The 12,500-nt window shown below is 54.9% G+C and overlaps 1 protein-coding gene across 1 annotated transcript in view; it reads left to right on the plus strand.

Annotated features, from left to right (window-relative positions):
- Positions 1–12,500, plus strand: part of LOC128686771 (chondroadherin-like) — a 162,499-nt gene that overhangs the window by 911 nt on the left and 149,088 nt on the right. The window lies entirely within an intron of this gene.

A 12,500-nucleotide genomic window follows, 5' to 3' on the forward strand; every position in this document is an offset into this window, starting at 1 on the left:
TATAATATATATATATATATATATATAGATGTATATGTATATATATATGTACATATATATATATATATATATATATATATATATATATATATATATATATATATATATATATATATATATATATATATAGATGTATATGTATATATATATGTACATATATATATATACATATATATATATATATATATATATATATACATATATATATATATATATACATATATATATATATATATACATATATATATACATATATGTATATATATATATATATATATATATATATATATATATATATATAATTTAACAATTGAATTATAATATATTTACATACATATATACATTCAGTACATGCCTGCATACATACCTACATGCAGTACATACTTACATACAAGTTATGTATTGAGGGGGAATGCGGAGATACAAAGCTGATTAAATATCCATTTGTGTCAGAGCTTCAGGTTTTTTGAGCTTGTCCCTATTCATACACTCACATTAATTACATTTATTTCATTTTCCCCACTAAATTACTTTATCCCTCTGGCAACTTAATTACGTATTATATTTATATGTACAGGTTTTTTTAAATCAAATTGTAAAGCATAGTAAAGTTTGAAGAGAACATGATAGATAATATATTAGAAGAGAGGGACGGGAGGGAGAGAGAGAGAGTGAGAGAGAGAGAGAGAGAGAGAGAGAGAGAGAGAGAGAGAGAGAGAGAGAGAGAGAGAGAGAGAGAGAGAGAGAGAGAGAGAGAGAGAGAGAGAGAGAGGGGAGAAACAAAGAGAGAGGGAATTATATTATCTTCATCTACGCACACACACAGAAAATAAAATAGCGCAATGATCATGCTGATTACTTTAGTCTTTAGTCTCTCATGCTTATGATATTTCCACCCTATGGTTCTTAACATTTTAAATCTCTTTCTCATTCTATTACATAATATAACCATTCTGTGCACTCACTCAGTGCCCATTGTATCAGGTACTCTCTTCAATTACTGTGCAGGGCCCCCAATTGCCCTCCAGAAAGGTCTGAATTCTTCGTAGCATGGATTCAACAAGGTGCTGGAAACATTCCTTAGAGATCCTGGTCCATGTTGACATTGTAGCATCATGCAAATGCTGCAGATTTGTCGGGTGAGCATTCATGGTGCTAATCTCCCGTTCCATCACATTCCAAAGGCCTGCTCCAAATTCTGATTCTACCATCTGCATATCAGCATAAATCGAGATTCGTCAAATCAGGCGACATTTTTCCAATCTTCAACTGTCCGGTTTTGGTGAGACTGTGCCCACTGTAGCCTCAGTTTCCTGTTCTTAGCTGACACAAGCGGAACCCGATGTGCTCTTCTACTGCTGGGACCCATCCACTTCAAGGTTCGAAGTTTTGTGCATTCAGAGCTGTTCTTCGGCATAATACTGTTGTAACGCGTGGTTGTTTTGGGGTTTGTGGTTGTTTTCCTTTTTTTCTTTGTAAACTCTAGAAACTGTTATGCGTGAAAATCCCAGGAGATCAGTAGTGATTGAGATACTGTGACCACCACCCCGTCTGGTACCAAGAATCATCACACGGTCAGTCACTTAGATCACATTTCTTTCCCCCATTCTGATGTTTGGTCCGAGCAACACCTGAAACTCTTGACCAAGTCTGCATGCTTTTAGGCACTGAGGTGCTGCCACGTGATTGGCTGTTTAGATATTTACATTAACGAGCATTGTGTTCAATTAAGTTAATCTGCTTATTCCATGTATATATTGTGCTCGTTCGACTGATTACTAACGTCGGTTTTTACACTGTCACATTCACAGTGTAATATACTGTCACATTCACAGTGTAATATACTGTCACATTTACAGTTTCAAACACTGTCGTTTACACTACGTCTTCACAGCATGTTGACAGTATACTTAACACGGTATACACATAATATTCTAAACACAGTGTACAAACACAGTATACTGAACACAGTATACACACACATTATACTGAACACAGTATACACACACATTATACTGAACACAGTATACACACACAGTATAACATTCTATATCGAGGAGAAAAGGACAAATTCCATTGTTTTCCGTTTAAGAATTCAATAGGAAAGTATATATTTGGATGGTAATGAAGGACGTGGGTGGTAGTGAAGGACGTGGGTGGTAGTGAAGGACGTGGGTGGTAATGAAGGACGTGGGTGGTAATGAAGGACGTGGGTGGTAGTGAAGGACGTGGGTGGTAGTGAAGGACGAGGGTGGTAGTGAAGGACGAGGGTGGTAGTGAAGGACGTGGGTGGTAGTGAAGGACGAGGGTGGTAGTGAAGGACGTGGGTGGTAGTGAAGGACGAGGGTGGTAGTGAAGGACGAGGGTGGTAGTGAAGGACGTGGGTGGTAGTGGAAGGGACGAGGGTGGTAGTGGCGACGAGGGTGGTAGTAGCGACGAGGAGGCAGTGGCGATTGAGGGTGGGCAGTGGCGACGAGGGTGGTAGTGAAGGACGAGGGTGGTAGTGAAGGCGACGAGGGTGGGTAGTGGAAGGCCGAGGGTGGTAGTGGCGACGAGGGTGGTAGTGAAGACGAGGTGGTAGGAAGCGACGAGGGGTGGCAGGGGAAGGACGAGGTAGTGAAGGGACGAGGTGGTAGTGAAGGACGAGGTAGTGAAGGACGAGGGTGGTAGTGAAGGACGAGGTGGTAGTGAAGGACGAGGGTGGTAGTGAAGGACGAGGGTGGTAGTGAAGGACGTACAGTAGGCGACGAGGTATGCATGACGAGGGTGGTAGTGGAAGGACGAGGGTGGTAGTGGCGACGTGGGTGGTAGTGAAGGACGAGGTAGGAAGGACGAGGTGGTGGCTGACGAGGTGGTAGTGGGCGACGAGGCAAAGAACGACGAGGGGTGGTAGTGAATGAGGGTGGTAGTGAAGCGACGAGGCAGGAAGGACGAGGGTGGAGGGAAGGACGAGTGGTGGTAGTGGATGACGAGGGTGGTAGTGAAGGACGGGTGGTAGTGGAATGAGGGTGGTAGTGAAGGACGAGGTGGTAGTGAAGGACGTGCGGCAGGGAAGGGACGTGGGTGCAGTGAAGGACGAGGTAGGCGGGCGACGAGGCGGCAGGCGATTTAGGTGGTAAAGAAGGACGAGGGTGGCAGTGAATGACGAGTGTGGCAGTGAAGCGACGGTGGTAGTGAAGGACGTGGCTGGTAGTGCGAAGGACGAGGTGGTAGTGAGCGACGAGGTGGCAGGAAGGACGTGGGTGGCAGTACGACGAGGGTGGCAGGCGACGAGGTGGCAGTGAAGGACGCAGGGTGCGAAGGACGTGCGGGTAGTGGCGACGAGGTGGCAGTACGATCGAGGTGGCAGGAAGGGACGAGGGTGGCAGTGGAAGCGACGAGGGTGGTAGTACGACGAGGGTGGCAGGAAGGACGAGGGTGGTGGTAGTGAAGGACGAGGGTAGTGAAGATGAGGTGGTGAGCGTGAAGCAGACGAGGTGGTAGTGAAGGACGAGGGTGGCAGTGGGGCTGACGAGGGTGGCAGGAAGGACGTGGGTGGTAGTGAAGGACGAGGGGGTGTGGTAGGGAAGGACGAGGGTGGCAGTGAATGATTAAGCGACGAGGGGCAGTAGTGAAGGACGAGGTGGGTGGTAGCGACGAGGGCGGTAGTGTGAAGGACGAGGGTGGTAGTGAAGGACGAGGGTGGTGAAGGACGGCGGTAGTGAAGCGACGAGGGTGGTGGCGACGTGGCTGGTGTGAAGGACGAGGGTGGTAGTGAAGGACGAGGGTGGTAGTGAAGGGATGAGGGTGTGTACGACGAGGGTGGTAGTGGCGACGAGGTGGTAGTGAAGACGTGAGGGTGGTAGGGCGACGGGCGGTGGAAGGACGAGGGTGGGTAGTGAAGACGAGGCAGCATGACGCGGTGCAGGTGGCGACGGGGTGGCAGTGGCGACGAGGGTGGTAGTGAAGGACGAGGGTGGTAGGCGACGGGTGGTAGTGGAAGGACGAGGGTGGCAGTGAAGGACGTGGTGGTAGCGACGGTGCAGTGAACGACGAGGGTGGCAGTGAACGATTATGGCAGCAGCGTAATGACGAGGCAGCGGTGGCGACGGGCGCGAATGACCGAGGGGCACAGTGACGACCGTGGGGCGGTAGTGGTGGCGACCGGTGGTAGGAAGGACGAGGGGTGGTAGTGAAGGACGAGGGTGGTAGTGAAGGACGGGTGGCAGGAAGGACGGGTGGTAGGAAGGACGAGGGTGGTAGTGAAGGACGAGGTGGTGCAGGAAGGACGGGTGCAGTGAAGGACGAGGGTGGTAGTGAATGACGAGGGTGGCAGGAAGACGAGGGTGGTGGTGAAGGACGAGGTAGGAAGGACGTGGGTGGTGAAGCGAATGAGGTGAGTGAAGGACGTGGGTGGTAGTGGAAGGACGAGGTGGTAGTGAAGGACGAGGTGGCAGTGGAATGACGTGGCAGTAAGGACGAGGCGGTGGTGGCGACTATGCGGCAGTAGCGACCTATGCGGCGGTGGTTGAATGACGAGCAGCGAAGACCATGTGGTAGTAATGACGAGGGTGGCAGGCTTATTATGCGGCAGTGGCGACGTGGGTGCAGAGTGAAGGACGAGTGGCAGGCGACGTGGGTGGTAGTGGGGAAGGACGGGTGGTAGTGAAGGACGAGGTGGTAGGCGACGAGGGTGGTAGTGAAGGACGAGGTGGTAGTGAATGACGTGGTGGTGGTGTGAAGGACGAGGGTGGTGCAGTGAAGGACGAGGGTGGTAGGAAGGACGAGGGTGGTAGTGAAGCGACGAGGTGGTGTGAAGGACGGGTGGTAGTGGCGACGCAGGCAGTAGTGAAGACGAGGTGGTAGCTGACGAGGGCAGCAGTGAAGCGACGAGGGGTGGTAGTGGCCGACTATGGCAGAAAGTAATGACGAGGGCAGAGCAATGACGAGGGTGGCAGTGAAGGACGAGGGTGGTAGTGGTAAGGACGTGGCTGGTGAAGGACGAGGGTGGTAGTGAAGGACGCGGCTGGCAGCGTGCAGCGACGATGCGGTAAGCAATGACTATGGCAGAGGTGGCACGTGGCAGTGAATGACGAGTGCGGCAGTGTAAGATCGGGCGGCAGCGAAGGACGGGTAGTAGCGACGAGGGTGGTAGCCGATCGATGCGGCAGCGAAGATAATAGGTGGTAGTGGGGAAGGACGAGGGTGGTAGGGCGACGTGGGTGGTGGCCGACGAGGTGGTAGTGAAGGACGAGGGTGGTAGTGAAGGATGGAGGGCGGTGCAGTGAAGGACGGGCTGGTGGTGAAGCGACGAGGCGAGTGAAGGACGGGCCGGCAGTGAAGACGATGTGCGCAGTGAAGACGAGGCGTGGTGGCGACGTGGGGTGGTAGTACGACGAGGTGTGAGTGGCGACGTGGGTGGCAGTGTAGCGACGTGGGTGGCAGTGGAAGGACGCGGTGGTAGTGGCGACGTGAGGGTGGTAGTGAAGGACAGAGGGTGGTAGTGAAGGACGAGGTGGTAGTGAAGGACGAGGTGGCAGTGGCTACCGGTGCAGAGCGGTGACCGAGGTGTGGTAGCTTGACGAGGGTGGTATGAAGCGGGACGAGGCGGTAGTGAAGGACGGCTGGTGAAGGACGAGGTGGTAGTGAAGGACGTGGCTGGTGAGTGTGAAGACGAGGTGGTGGTGTGAAGGACGAGGTGGTGGAAGCGACGATATGGCAGGATGACGATGCGGCAGGAAGGAATGATGCGCGGCAGTGAATGACGAGGCGGCAGGGAATGACCATGCGGTACGACGAGGTGGCAGTGAAGGACGCATGGTATGTAAGGGGACGAGGTAGGAAGGACGAGGCGGGTAGCATGACGAGTGGTGGCAGTGAATGACGAGGGTGGTAGGAATGACGAGGTGGTGAGCGTGAAGGACGGTGGGGTGAAGGACGAGGGTGGTAGCATGACGAGGCGGGTGGAATATAACGAGGGTGGTAGTGAAGGACGGCTGGCAGTGAATAACGAGGGTAGTGAAGGACGGCTGGTAGTGAAGGACGAGGGTGGTAGGAAGGACGAGGGTGGTAGGAAGGACGAGGTGGTGGTGATGATCGAGGGTGGTAGTGGCGATCGAGTGCAGCAGCAGTGAATGACTTCGGTGGTGAAAGAAGGACGGGTGGTGGTAATGCAGGCAAAGGCAATGACGAGGTGGTGGTGCAATGGACGGGCAGGCGTAATGACTATGGTGCAAGGCGGAAGCCGACGCGGTGGTGAAGGACGAGGTGGTGAGTGAAGAATTATGCGTATGATGATCGAGGTGCAGAGCAATGACGCGGGTGGTAGTGAAGGCCGAGGGTGAAGAAGACGCGGCTGGTAGTGTGAAGGACGAGGGTGTGGTAGGAAGGACGAGGTGGTAAATGATCGGTGCAGGCGGTAATGACGAGTGGTGGTAAGTAGCGACGTGGCAGTAAGTGGAAGATCGTGGCAGTGGATGACGAGGGTGGTAGTGAAGGACGAGGCGCAGCATGACGAGGTGGTAAGTAGGTTGACGAGGGTGGTAGTGTATGACGAGGGGTGGTGGCGACGTGGTGCAGTGGAAGGACGAGGTGGTGGCCGACGAGGTGGTGCAGGCGACGAGGCGGGTAGCAATGACGTGGCTGGTAGTAAGTTGCGCACGAGGGTGGTGGTGGGCGACGTGGCTGGTAGTGGCGATGCGAGGTGGTAGTGAAGGACGAGGTAGGCATGACGAGGTGTAGTGGCTGACGATGGTGTAGGAAGGACGAGGTGGTAGCGAAGGACGGGTTGCATGACGAGGTGGTAGTGAAGGACGAGGGTGGTAGTGAAGGACGAGGGTGGTAGTGAAGGACGAGGGTGGTAGTGAAGGACGAGGGTGGTAGTGAAGGACGAGGGTGGTAGTGAAGGACGAGGGTGGTAGTGAAGGACGAGGGTGGTAGTGAAGGACGAGGGTGGTAGTGAAGGACGTGGCTGGTAGTGAAGGACGAGGGTGGTAGTGAAGGACGAGGGTGGTAGTGAAGGACGAGGGTGGTAGTGAAGGACGTGGCTGGTAGTGAAGGACGTGGGTGGTAGTGAAGGACGAGGGTGGTAGTGAAGGACGTGGCTGGTAGTGAAGGACGAGGGTGGTAGTGAAGGACGAGGGTGGTAGTGAAGGACGTGGCTGGTAGTGAAGGACGTGGCTGGTAGTGAAGGACGAGGGTGGTAGTGAAGGACGAGGGTGGTAGTGAAGGACGAGGGTGGTAGTGAAGGACGAGGGTGGTAGTGAAGGACGAGGGTGGTAGTGAAGGACGTGGCTGGTAGTGAAGGACGTGGCTGGTAGTGAAGGACGAGGGTGGTAGTGAAGGACGAGGGTGGTAGTGAAGGACGAGGGTGGTAGTGAAGGACGAGGGTGGTAGTGAAGGACGAGGGTGGTAGTGAAGGACGAGGGTGGTAGTGAAGGACGAGGGTGGTAGTGAAGGACGAGGGTGGTAGTGAAGGACGAGGGTGGTAGTGAAGGACGAGGGTGGTAGTGAAGGACGAGGGTGGTAGTGAAGGACGTGGGTGGTAGTGAAGGACGTGGGTGGTAGTGAAGGACGAGGGTGGTAGTGAAGGACGAGGGTGGTAGTGAAGGACGAGGGTGGTAGTGAAGGACGAGGGTGGTAGTGAAGGACGAGGGTGGTAGTGAAGGACGAGGGTGGTAGTGAAGGACGAGGGTGGTAGTGAAGGACGTGGCTGGTAGTGAAGGACGAGGGTGGTAGTGAAGGACGAGGGTGGTAGTGAAGGACGTGGGTGGTAGTGAAGGACGAGGGTGGTAGTGAAGGACGAGGGTGGTAGTGAAGGACGAGGGTGGTAGTGAAGGACGAGGGTGGTAGTGAAGGACGAGGGTGGTAGTGAAGGACGAGGGTGGTAGTGAAGGACGAGGGTGGTAGTGAAGGACGAGGGTGGTAGTGAAGGACGAGGGTGGTAGTGAAGGACGTGGGTGGTAGTGAAGGACGAGGGTGGTAGTGAAGGACGAGGGTGGTAGTGAAGGACGAGGGTGGTAGTGAAGGACGAGGGTGGTAGTGAAGGACGAGGGTGGTAGTGAAGGACGAGGGTGGTAGTGAAGGACGAGGGTGGTAGTGAAGGACGAGGGTGGTAGTGAAGGACGAGGGTGGTAGTGAAGGACGAGGGTGGTAGTGAAGGACGAGGGTGGTAGTGAAGGACGAGGGTGGTAGTGAAGGACGAGGGTGGTAGTGAAGGACGAGGGTGGTAGTGAAGGACGAGGGTGGTAGTGAAGGACGAGGGTGGTAGTGAAGGACGAGGGTGGTAGTGAAGGACGAGGGTGGTAGTGAAGGACGTGGCTGGTAGTGAAGGACGTGGGTGGTAGTGAAGGACGAGGGTGGTAGTGAAGGACGAGGGTGGTAGTGAAGGACGAGGGTGGTAGTGAAGGACGAGGGTGGTAGTGAAGGACGAGGGTGGTAGTGAAGGACTAGGGTGGTAGTGAAGGACGACGGGCTGGTAGTGAAGGACGAGGGTGGTAGTGAAGGACGAGGGTGGTAGTGAAGGACGTGGCTGGTAGTGAAGGACGTGGCTGGTAGTGAAGGACGAGGGTGGTAGTGAAGGACGAGGGTGGTAGTGAAGGACGTGAAGGACGAGGGTGGTAGTGAAGGACGAGGGTGGTAGTGAAGGACGAGGGTGGTAGTGAAGGACGAGGGTGGTAGTGAAGGACGTGGCTGGTAGTGAAGGACGAGGGTGGTAGTGAAGGACGTGGCTGGTAGTGAAGGACGTGGGTGGTAGTGAAGGACGTGGGTGGTAGTGAAGGACGTGGGTGGTAGTGAAGGACGAGGGTGGTAGTGAAGGACGTGGGTGGTAGTGAAGGACGAGGGTGGTAGTGAAGGACGAGGGTGGTAGTGAAGGACGAGGGTGGTAGTGAAGGACGAGGGTGGTAGTGAAGGACGAGGGTGGTAGTGAAGGACGAGGGTGGTAGTGAAGGACGAGGGTGGTAGTGAAGGACGAGGGTGGTAGTGAAGGACGAGGGTGGTAGTGAAGGACGAGGGTGGTAGTGAAGGACGAGGGTGGTAGTGAAGGACGAGGGTGGTAGTGAAGGACGTGGGTGGTAGTGAAGGACGAGGGTGGTAGTGAAGGACGTGGGTGGTAGTGAAGGACGTGGCTGGTAGTGAAGGACGTGGGTGGTAGTGAAGGACGTGGGTGGTAGTGAAGGACGAGGGTGGTAGTGAAGGACGTGGGTGGTAGTGAAGGACGTGGGTGGTAGTGAAGGACGAGGGTGGTAGTGAAGGACGAGGGTGGTAGTGAAGGACGAGGGTGGTAGTGGGTGGTAGTGAAGGACGAGGGTGGTAGTGAAGGACGAGGGTGGTAGTGAAGGACGAGGGTGGTAGTGAAGGACGAGGGTGGTAGTGAAGGACGTGGGTGGTAGTGAAGGACGAGGGTGGTAGTGAAGGACGTGGGTGGTAGTGAAGGACGAGGGTGGTAGTGAAGGACGTGGGTGGTAGTGAAGGACGTGGGTGGTAGTGAAGGACGAGGGTGGTAGTGAAGGACGTGGACGTGGGTGGTAGTGAAGGACGTGGGTGGTAGTGAAGGACGTGGGTGGTAGTGAAGGACGTGGGTGGTAGTGAAGGACGAGGGTGGTAGTGAAGGACGAGGGTGGTAGTGAAGGACGAGGGTGGTAGTGAAGGACGAGGGTGGTAGTGAAGGACGTGGGTGGTAGTGAAGGACGAGGGTGGTAGTGAAGGACGTGGGTGGTAGTGAAGGACGTGGGTGGTAGTGAAGGACGTGGGTGGTAGTGAAGGACGTGGCTGGTAGTGAAGGACGTGGGTGGTAGTGAAGGACGTGGGTGGTAGTGAAGGACGAGGGTGGTAGTGAAGGACGTGGCTGGTAGTGAAGGACGAGGGTGGTAGTGAAGGACGTGGGTGGTAGTGAAGGACGTGGCTGGTAGTGAAGGACGTGGGTGGTAGTGAAGGACGTGGGTGGTAGTGAAGGACGTGGGTGGGAGTGAAGGACGTGGGGGGTAGTGAAGGACGAGGGTGGTAGTGAAGGACGTGGGTGGTAGTGAAGGACGTGGGTGGTAGTGAAGGACGTGGGTGGTAGTGAAGGACGTGGCTGGTAGTGAAGGACGTTGGTGGTAGTGAAGGACGAGGGTGGTAGTGAAGGACGTGGCTGGTAGTGAAGGACGTGGGTGGTAGTGAAGGACGTGGGTGGTAGTGAAGGACGAGGGTGGTAGTGAAGGACGAGGGTGGTAGTGAAGGACGAGGGTGGTAGTGAAGGACGAGGGTGGTAGTGAAGGACGTGGCTGGTAGTGAAGGACGTGGGTGGTAGTGAAGGACGTGGGTGGTAGTGAAGGACGTGGGTGGTAGTGAAGGACGTGGCTGGTAGTGAAGGACGTGGGTGGTAGTGAAGGACGTGGGTGGTAGTGAAGGACGAGGGTGGTAGTGAGGGAAGGGGCTGGTAGTGAAGGACGTGGGTGGTAGTGAAGGACGAGGGTGGTAGTGAAGGACGAGGGTGGTAGTGAAGGACGAGGGTGGTAGTGAAGGACGTGGCTGGTAGTGAAGGACGAGGGTGGTAGTGAAGGACGTGGCTGGTAGTGAAGGACGACGGGCTGGTAGTGAAGGACGAGGGTGGTAGTGAAGGACTGGTAGAGGGTGGTAGTGAAGGACGTGGCTGGTAGTGAAGGACGAGGGTGGTAGTGAAGGACGAGGGTGGTAGTGAAGGACGTGGGTGGTAGTGAAGGACGTGGCTGGTAGTGAAGGACGAGGGTGGTAGTGAAGGACGTGGCTGGTAGTGAAGGACGAGGGTGGTAGTGACGAGGGTGGTAGTGAAGGAGGGTGGTAGTGAAGGACGAGGGTGGTAGTGAAGGACGAGGGTGGTAGTGAAGGACGACGGGTGGTAGTGAAGGACGAGGGTGGTAGTGAAGGACGACGTGGGTGGTAGTGAAGGACGAGGGTGGTAGTGAAGGACGAGGGTGGTAGTGAAGGACGGGCTGGTAGTGAAGGACGAGGGTGGTAGTGAAGGACGAGGGTGGTAGTGAAGGACGTGGGTGGTAGTGAAGGACGGGTGGTAGTGAAGGACGAGGGTGGTAGTGAAGGACGAGGGTGGTAGTGAAGGACGTGAAGGACGTGGCTGGTAGTGAAGGACGAGGGTGGTAGTGAAGGACGAGGGTGGTAGTGAAGGACGAGGGTGGTAGTGAAGGACGAGGGTGGTAGTGAAGGACGAGGGTGGTAGTGAAGGACGTGGGTGGTAGTGAAGGACGAGGGTGGTAGTGAAGGACGAGGGTGGTAGTGAAGGACGAGGGTGGTAGTGAAGGACGAGGGTGGTAGTGAAGGACGAGGGTGGTAGTGAAGGACGAGGGTGGTAGTGAAGGACGAGGGTGGTAGTGAAGGACGAGGGTGGTAGTGAAGGACGAGGGTGGTAGTGAAGGACGAGGGTGGTAGTGAAGGACGAGGGTGGTAGTGAAGGACGAGGGTGGTAGTGAAGGACGAGGGTGGTAGTGAAGGACGAGGGTGGTAGTGAAGGACGAGGGTGGTAGTGAAGGACGAGGGTGGTAGTGAAGGACGAGGGTGGTAGTGAAGGACGAGGGTGGTAGTGAAGGACGAGGGTGGTAGTGAAGGACGAGGGTGGTAGTGAAGGACGAGGGTGGTAGTGAAGGACGAGGGTGGTAGTGAAGGACGAGGGTGGTAGTGAAGGACGAGGGTGGTAGTGAAGGACGAGGGTGGTAGTGAAGGACGAGGGTGGTAGTGAAGGACGAGGGTGGTAGTGAAGGACGAGGGTGGTAGTGAAGGACGAGGGTGGTAGTGAAGGACGAGGGTGGTAGTGAAGGACGAGGGTGGTAGTGAAGGACGAGGGTGGTAGTGAAGGACGAGGGTGGTAGTGAAGGACGAGGGTGGTAGTGAAGGACGAGGGTGGTAGTGAAGGACGAGGGTGGTAGTGAAGGACGAGGGTGGTAGTGAAGGACGAGGGTGGTAGTGAAGGACGAGGGTGGTAGTGAAGGACGAGGGTGGTAGTGAAGGACGAGGGTGGTAGTGAAGGACGAGGGTGGTAGTGAAGGACGAGGGTGGTAGTGAAGGACGTGGGTGGTAGTGAAGGACGAGGGTGGTAGTGAAGGACGAGGGTGGTAGTGAAGGACGAGGGTGGTAGTGAAGGACGAGGGTGGTAGTGAAGGACGAGGGTGGTAGTGAAGGACGAGGGTGGTAGTGAAGGACGAGGGTGGTAGTGAAGGACGAGGGTGGTAGTGAAGGACGAGGGTGGTAGTGAAGGACGAGGGTGGTAGTGAAGGACGTGGCTGGTAGTGAAGGACGAGGGTGGTAGTGAAGGACGAGGGTGGTAGTGAAGGACGAGGGTGGTAGTGAAGGACGAGGGTGGTAGTGAAGGACGAGGGTGGTAGTGAAGGACTGGTAGTGAAGGACGAGGGTGGTAGTGAAGGACGAGGGTGGTAGTGAAGGACGAGGGTGGTAGTGAATGACGAGGGTGGTAGTGAAGGACGAGGGTGGTAGTGAAGGACGAGGGTGGTAGTGAAGGACGAGGCTGGTAGTGACGGACGAGGGTGGTAGTG

The sequence above is a fragment of the Cherax quadricarinatus genome, chromosome 7, assembly GCF_038502225.1.
Source record: "Cherax quadricarinatus isolate ZL_2023a chromosome 7, ASM3850222v1, whole genome shotgun sequence".
NCBI classification, from domain to species: Eukaryota; Metazoa; Arthropoda; class Malacostraca; order Decapoda; family Parastacidae; genus Cherax; species Cherax quadricarinatus.